The 8583-nt window shown below is 44.1% G+C and overlaps 1 protein-coding gene and 1 pseudogene across 1 annotated transcript in view; one reads left to right on the top strand and one right to left on the bottom strand.

The window, feature by feature from the left end:
- LOC111821567 (mitochondrial assembly of ribosomal large subunit protein 1 pseudogene) overlaps positions 1-8073 on the bottom strand; it is a 72707-nt pseudogene extending 64634 nt beyond the window's left edge.
- Positions 4067-8583, top strand: part of ZMAT4 (zinc finger matrin-type 4) — a 365911-nt gene continuing 361394 nt past the window's right edge. The window contains exon 1 of the mRNA XM_004382072.2: positions 4067-4166. The gene's annotated coding sequence lies outside the window, so the exon portion shown is untranslated. The remainder of the gene's footprint in view (positions 4167-8583) is intronic.

Genomic DNA, 8583 nt, shown 5'->3' with positions numbered 1-8583 from the left:
TTTTCCCCATTTGATGGACTTTGGGCCCTTGTCAAAGATCAGGTGACCATAGGTGGATGGATTTACATCTGTGTTCTCAATTCTGTTCCATTGGTCAGTGTATCTGTCATTGTACCAGTACCAGGCTGTTCTGACTACTGTAGCTGTATAGTAGGTTCTGAGGTCAGGAGGTCAGCTCCATACTTCTTATGAAGAATTTAACTGAAGCAAAATGGGATTTATTTAGGTGGGCAATTTCTTCTAGTAAATCTCTCTGTCTTTGCCTTTGTCCCTGTTTCTCTGTATCTGCTTCTCTCTCTTCTTCTCTCCCTCTCACCTAAATAGAGGTACCGTTCAGGTTATTTACAACACTAACTCACTAGCAAATAAAATTGTAATTTGAACTAACGAATTCACCTACTTTTATTTAGCAGAATATTTTAAATAATCAAATATTCCTTACTGTCTTCAAATTTCATGAAGCCCTGTCTATTTTAATATCAACTTTCTAAAGACTCATTACTGATTAATGAAATCATTAAGAAAGGTTCATGGTGACTGACACCCTCCTGGTGACCACAGTCTCCTCTGGCACCAAGTCGAAATGTCATTGGCACCACAGGTTTGATTTGGGGGGTGGGGTGGGTGAAGGAGGAGGTAATTTGATTTGCATGAAGTTTTACGACAGCCATCAGTTACAACTGAGAGCTGTGAGTGTTTCTTCAAGTTTGTTTACTTAGGAGCTATGCTGGGGGAAGTTTTCTAAAAGAGCCTTTCATCCATCCAGTGCTGGTTTTAAGACACCCTGCTAATACCACGTTTTCGCTAAAATGGCATTGTGTGGCTCAACTCAAGTAGCAAAGACAGAGTGTTGAAAGTCATCCTCTTTTTTTTCCCTCCTGTTTTCACACATTTCCTTCTTTCTTGGCATTGCTTAGATTTATTCTCCTCTTCTCCCTTTTAGGAACAGAATTTGGCATAAATAAATGATAACTGAGAAAATGATACAAACAGAAGAGTCAATGCACTTTCTCCAGCCTCCCGCTATAGGTCATGGTAATCCCTTGTAGCAAGTGGTTTCCCACAAGAAAGATGGTGGTTCCAGCTGCTGCTATTTAATTTGTGTTTTAATAAAGAAACCCACATTCTTTCCTTTATCAATCAAAATGGAACAAGAACCCCCCCCCCGCCCCAAAAGCCTTTCAGACAGCTGATACACTGAAACTGTTAAATCAGAATGGACTACTTTGCCAGAGTACTGCCCACAAAATGGAATTCTGAACATTTCATACCCCAATGAATTTAAATTGTATGGAGCTGATATTTAATACAAAAGCAAGTGCCAGTGGACTCTGCATACTTAGTATGCATTCTCTAACTCTCAGAATTAAGCAGTTGATCTATGGGACACAAAGGAATCACCCTTCTCTCAAAGAGAATATTTTATGACCAGGCAGTTTAAAAGGCACTTGCATAAACAACTGTTTGCAGCTTTCTCTCTCTCTCTCATCTTCAAAAGATAAAAGGTACATGTAAGGACATGCTGTTTTAGAAAAAGCATTTTAGAAAATCACTCGAAATGTTTTCTTTTCCTTTGGGAACAACTGAACTTTTGACCGGTACTCACAAGAATTCTTATAATTTACTTTATTTCTCTCTATCTTTCTTTCCTTCTTTTTTTTCAGACAGGGATAAAGCGATAGTGTGAAGGCACAGAGCTGAGGCCCGCTTTTTCTTGGAAGTGGAGGTCTTACTGCTTAAATCATAAAAATGCCATTTATGGTTTTTACACCATGACTGAACATTCCAGATTCTCTGGGACAGTGTCAATTTCAAAAGTACATCTCAGTTTAATTTCATCATTGTATCTTTGTAAGAATTTTACCTCAATAAATTAATGAAATAGAAAACAAATGTTTTATTACATCCCTTGTCCTTTTTTTTTTAAATTTTATTGTGCTTTAGGTGAAAGTTTACAGTGCAAACTATGTTTCTCATTCAAAAATTTATATGCAAATTGTTGTGTGATGTTGGTTGCAATCCCTGTAATGTGTCATCACTCTCCCCCTTTCCACCTGAGCTCCATTTGTCCAGTTTTCTTGTCCCTTCCTGCATTCTCATCTTTGCTTTTGGGCAGGTGTTGCCCATTTGGTCTCAGATAATTGATTGAACTAAGAAGCACGTTTCTCACGTGTGTTATTGTTTGTTTTATAGGCCTGTCTAACCTTTGGCTGAAAGGTGGACTTTGGGCCTTGTCCTAACTTTTGATTCCTAATATATGGTGACTCTCGTCTTAACCATGTTGATATTTGGAAAGCCATTATAAAAATAAGACATCGTTTTTGGAGGTATACATCTCATAAATAAATGTGGCTCTCACGTCTTTTCATTACTTTCAAATGCTTGGTGGAGCAGGAAGGAAGATATTAAAGTAAAGAGTTGCTTTGTTTTCCAGACCGAAAACAGATACTGTGAGCTCAGAGGGACCTTCCTAGCTGCAGCATTTCACAAGGTTTAGTCCTGGATTCTTAACTCTGGGACTCCAGGGTGTCCCCCGACCCCACTTTGTCCAGCTGGATGAGCAGTCACAGTGGGACGATAATTCTATGAAGCTCAGAGCTAGGTGTACTTTATGTTTGGAATTGGGTAGTATTAGTCAACCTGCTTATTGAGTGCTAGGTGCTGTCTGTGGAGTTATAAAGATATCTACGATACCATCTCTGTCTTCACAGAGTTTGCAGTATATTTAGGGAAGCCAGGCATGTACGCATGAAATAGAAACTCACTGTACAAGGCGGTGGTGAACGTGCCATTTGCTACAGAGGATGCAGACGATAAAGATTGCAGTTGCTCAAGACCACAATGTAGGAAGCTAGGCCAGCACTGAACTACAGCCTGGACTCAAAGACGAACAGATCCCAGCATGACAAAGGCTAGGGGTTAGTTTCTGACTAATGTGGAACCTGAAATTCTACAAGCTTTATTTTAAAAGATATCTTTTAAATTCTTTCTCTGAAGAAAAACTAGCTACTAAATAACGTCCTTTCCATATGGTGAAAAATACATTAAGGGGGGAAGAAAAGGTCAGCACTTTGTAATTCCTTGACGAACAGGGCAAAGTGTTTAAATTGTTACCACCCCTTGGTAGCTTGGTTCTCCTCTCTCCCTTGCTCTAGCTGAAGATGTCAAAGAAATTGTTCAAATTTAATGAAGCCAGATCAGAATAAGCAAAAGCAAAGCTTCCAGTAGAATTATTAGATCTAGAATGTCTGTCTCCCTGAACCTTCCAGCAAGAACAGAGAAACTCCAGACTTATATAGACTTTAGGAACAGCTCTCTGGAGGATTCTTTGGATGGGATGCAAAAGGAAACTGCTTTCTCAGGTTGGAGGGTTAGGTGGACTGTTGAGTGGTAGACTTGATCGATAAACACCAGTTAAGATGTACAGTATGTCCCCTCAAACAATCTAAATGACCTTCACATGCCCTCCAGGGTGGCCCCAGGAAAAACATCACTATATTTCTTCAGCCCTTACCTTACCTTGCTCTGCTTCCCAGAGCCTGTCTGACACCGGCAGGAACCCCACTGTTATAATTCACTCTGCCCACAGGAACGTTTACCAGTTAGGGGAAAAATAAGGCCAGAAAATTGTTACTAGGGGCTCTGTTTTAGGGAAGTTAAAATGCTGGAGCAAGAATCTGATTGCTTGATAGCTTCATATCTCTCTCTCTTTCTCTCTCTCTCTCCCTTTTTCCCCCCACCCCTTCTTGCTCTCCTCCTCTCCCCACCCCCACCTTTTCCTACTCTCTGTCCCTCTCTCCGCTGGACTTTCAGTCCTGCCCCCACACCAGGCTGGAGGAAAGCCTTACAGGTTGTCAATGAAACATGGAATTATTTCCTTTGATGGCTTAGATAATAGTAGGAGCCAAGGCAATGAGTGAGGTCGGCTGAAACCAATGCAGTCCTGCCCGGGAGTGGAGAGCCAATCGCAAGAGCAGGGGGCGGGGCGTCGGCGCCAGCAGATAATTGCTAAGTGCATTGCTAGCACAGTTGGTCCGAGCTGCTGAAAGGTCTGGTCGCGGAGACTGGAACGCGTAATCAATCCTCAGCGTGCTTTACTCCCGACAGCATCCTTCCATCGTCGGCAGCGAACCACTGGGCACCAGCCCCTCCGCTCCGCGGAAAAGGTACTTCTGCCTGCGTTCCGGGGGTGTTGCTACTGCTTTACGATTCCTAGTGCCTTGCAATTTATCATACGGAGAGGGATTGCAGAAAGAAGAGAAAAGTTTAGGGGAGCAAACGTGACAAAGGTGGGAAATCACCGTCTTTTGTTGGGAGGAAAACAAGCTGACAATCTGGAAAACTTCTCAGCTGTCAAGAACTGAGCTTGTTTACTACTCTTAATTAGCTCAGCTCAGATCTGTCGAAATAGGTCTGCTCTTGGGCTAGGGTGCCTGCAGCGTTGGGTTGTAGATTCAGGTTGGTTGAGTGAAGGGAGTTGGAGCCCCTGAACGTGCTGTTTCCTCGGGTACCCATCATTAGGAGGTTAGTTTTCAGAAACGTGTTTGGTTGGTTGGATTTTTGGCTGTAGGGTCTGTCCCCTGTACATTATCTTGTCTTGTATTCCTCAAACTATTGTGACCTTCAACTTAAGTCCTTTTGCAAACTTCTCTCTCCGTCTTCCTTCCTCCCTCTTGCCCACACTGTCTCAGTTGATGTTATTTGTCAGAAGGAAGAATTTCCTGGGGTGTGGGATGCTGTCCTGTTTGACCTGACGGGCATCTACGTGTCTCACAACTTGGTGGAAAACCAACGAAACAGTTCTCAGAGGAAAAGAAATTTCTTAATCGATTAGCTCCCGAAAACTCTGGAAGACTCTCCAGGCTTGGTGTGTACTGACATGAAAGGGGTGGAGTTCAGTTTTATCCCATGCAAAGGTGACACCTTTATCAGAGCAGAGGTGCCCAGTTCTAAGCATCCTAGCAGCTCTGGGATGTGGGGGCTGGTGGGAGGGGTGTGCTCCTCAGGGCTGGCTCTGTTTAGGTGCACAGGTGCCTCTGTGGGAGAAAGGTTGCTGGAGCCACCATCCACACTGCTTCTGATAACTGATTTCAAATCAAAAAGCTCACCATGGCAGGCAGCTCGTTCAGCCCAGCAGCATCCTTGAGTCTTCCAAATTGTGGGACTGCAGGGTCTCACCTTTGGTCCTGGGGAAAACTCGAGCCCTCTTTCTCCCCTGCTTCTGCCAAGGAGAGGTGTTACATAGGTGGGCCTCCTAGGAAGCTGGGTCCCCTGGGGGAGAAAGGTGCTGTGTTTGATCTTGAACTTTCTGCCTCAAGCTTTCAAGCACGCAGCTCCTATTTTCATGCCCTCAGGACTTTACCAGGTGTGTATCTGACCTGCTGGCCACGATGAAGCTGCCAGTCCAGGGCTGAGCTTCTGAGTCCTCGAGGCCCTGGGGCAGTTCTGACGGATTTGCTCACTCTGATTCCTGTCCTAGACCTGAAGCTGGGAGTTTGATTCCCAACCCCAGGAAGAAGCGAATGTTCCGGGAGGGATTCTCCAGCAACACCTTTTCCCTCTGACACCCTTCCTGCTGAGGTGCAGATGACAGCCTCATTTCTCTGACTTCACGAATCACTTTCCCTCTTTAATTCTTATTTTCTTAACCTCCACAACAGGTCCTCCTCCACCTCCTTTAGGCAGCTATTTTAGGTGGAAGCCGTTATTCTTGACGCTCTACTAACAATGGTTAAAAAAAAATAGCTGTTTTTTTTTTTTTTGGTCAGGATACAGCCAGCATTTGTTTGCACATGCTGTCTGATGGTAAACAAAACAAACTTTCTGCCCTGCAAATTATAATTCTCTGTACTGGGTGGGGAGGGAGCCACCTGGAAGGGCAGCTGAACTTGTCTCTACAGTTGGGCGTGTTTGATTGATTGAGAACCGCCTTCTCTGTCTCTCCACTGGAGAGCCCAGGAGAGGCAGCACCCAGCAGTGTGAGCATCTTGAACAGGATACCTTGGTTTTCATGAAGACAGTCATAAAACTACAAAATGCTTTTGAGTTTGCGAGGTGTCTAGAATAAGCAACAGGGAGCACAATTGGGGGTCCCCTCAGTTGCTGCTGAGCTGCTAGATTCCTATCATGTAGAGGACGTTAAAAGCAAGGCTTTTCAACCAGCTCCTGGATGGTGACTCTGGTGACTCATGTACCCAGAAAAAGGCAGGGTGGGGGGAGGGAGCAGAAGGGAGCTTTGGAAAGTACAAGTGGGACAAACTGGAGTGCTTGCTTTTTCTCCCTCTCCCTCCTCCTTGTTCCTCTTTCTTGTATTTCCCCATTTGGAACAGAGATCATTAAAATAACAACTTTAGACTAAAAAAAAGGATAATAGAAGCTGAAGAATAATTGACGAAGTGCAAAACACCATCATCACAGCCTCACCTTGGATGGGGCATGAAACCCAGGATCCAGCCCCTCTGCTGTGATCCAGTGTGGAGAATTTAATCACTGGTGCTGGGTTGATTAGCTCCTTGTGAGGTGGGTGCCTGTTTGTATATGAAGGGCCTGATTGATGCTCAGGAAATTAAATTTGTTGCTCATCATTTCATCAAACATGATGGCTTTAGCCAGGACCTGGGAGAAGCCCCATCCACAGGTATAGCGATGTCTGCTGTCCCCAGTTGGCCAATTAGAAGCTTTCCCATTTAACCACCGCGGTGTGAAGGTGTGGCCTTGTTTTGCTTCCACAAGCCCAGTGCAATTTACCTGGAAAGTCAACGTCCCTTGCTTACTTTTTTGTCACTCCATCCGCATCATCCTTCTTCATACCCTTTTCATCATAAACACATCAGCAAATAATTTCTTTGCTAGTCTGCTTTGATCTTGTCATTTTGTGCTGATTTTCTTGTTAAAGCAACCTGTCCCCTGAAATAGGATTGAAAACATATTAAAATTTTTATCAGAGAAGAGCTTTTTAGCCTTCCGTTTTAAAATTTGATTTTGTGGTTTTGGAGAAATCAAATAAACGTGTTTACCACGTTAAGTGTTTTGGTAAATGCTGTTAAAATGTTTTCACTTTCTTTTGTGGAAGTATTAACCCCCTAGTTAACCTGCGGGAGGGTGCCTCTGGAGGTTTGACATGGTCTGGAGCATTCTCTGGAAGTTGCAGAGGTTGGAGCAAGAGGCTTCTGTTTATTCAAAATGGGATGAAGCCTGTTTCAAAATAATTTAGGCTTGAAAATGTATTTACCACACTTTGTTATCCCCCCAATTCTTCATTTAGGAAAATTTCACAGCCATAATTATTAGTAAATAGTTCATCTGATTCACTTTACTCACACACACTCCCTTCCTCTCTCTAGTGGAGAACGATTTCACACTCCAGCAGGTACCTGAATAATCTTATTTAATCTGGTATGTAGGTATACCTCTCTTTCCTCCTTCTCTTCTGGCTCTTTCTTCCTGTTATTTAAGGGCATCCTAGGGGTTGAGACTTAATTTTAGACACTGTGCTCACCTCACTTCTGAAAGAGTTAAACTGGGGAAGTCAGGAATTCTGGGATAGATGTACACGGGGAGTCTGCCTTGTGGGAGCAATGAGGTAATCCTTTCACCAGCTCTGTTCTATGCAGACGTCAGAAGAGCACCTGGAATGGTGCGGCTAACCTGTGTGAGGCAGACAGGCAGATGTTTCTGAGCCCAGGCTTGTTTGATGCTCAGGGATTTCCCACCAGGTACAAGCTATTGGGGCATTCATTGTCCTGAAGGCCCTATCCCCCACTCCCAAAGGACTAACCTTGGAAACATTAGCAAGAAGCAAAGTATGTCTTTCATTCTCCCAGTTTCTTTGTTCTTTGTGCTTTGCTCACCCCTAAATCTCTCTATCAAGAATTAGAAAAGATCAAATACACTCATTCACACTAAGGTGTGAACGGTTAACATTGTTGTCACAGACAGGTATCCACTAGTGGGACAGGGCATATAGAGTTTGAATAGGGAGTGTACTGGGAAATTGTGGCCCTTGGCTTTTTTTTAGTTAAGGCTGACCCTGCTTTCACCCACATTGAGGACTTGCTGCAGCACCCGGGGCATTGCGACAGCACATATTGGGAGTCTGGCACCTGGGGCTTGGTCCCTCAGATTTGACCTTGGGTAATGTCCAAAGCACTTTCTGATTTTCTGTTGCCTCATACGCAAAGCCAGGGGCTTGGACTATATTCTCGTAGGTCTGTTTCTGCTCTGACTGTCTCTCTGGGCTTTGCCATTGGGCTCCTAGATTCAGCTGGGGATGCTACAGCATGAGAAGGACATGGAGCCTGCAGAGCGTACTCTACTGTGGGCCGCGGGGATCAGCGAGGCTCTCAGCTAGAATCCATGAAGGCCGGTGGGACGAATGGTGGATGTTATACCAGAAGAAAAACAGGCTGAGGGGTGATGTAATAACTGATTTTGGTTTAGGAGGGGATGTTATATGGAGGATGGCGACCAGCTGTTCCCCATCTCCAGCAAGGATTGAGCGAGAGAAAATAGACAGAAATTGCAGCAGATGGACTTAGATTAGGTATGAAGAATTTTCCATCAGTAAGTGTTGTTAAAAAGGGA

This window comes from Trichechus manatus, unplaced genomic scaffold, assembly GCF_000243295.1.
Source record: "Trichechus manatus latirostris isolate Lorelei unplaced genomic scaffold, TriManLat1.0 scaffold00090, whole genome shotgun sequence".
Classification (NCBI taxonomy): domain Eukaryota; kingdom Metazoa; phylum Chordata; class Mammalia; order Sirenia; family Trichechidae; genus Trichechus; species Trichechus manatus.
The sequence above is the reverse complement of the archived record's forward strand: the minus strand, read 5'-3'. Positions and strand labels throughout refer to the sequence as shown.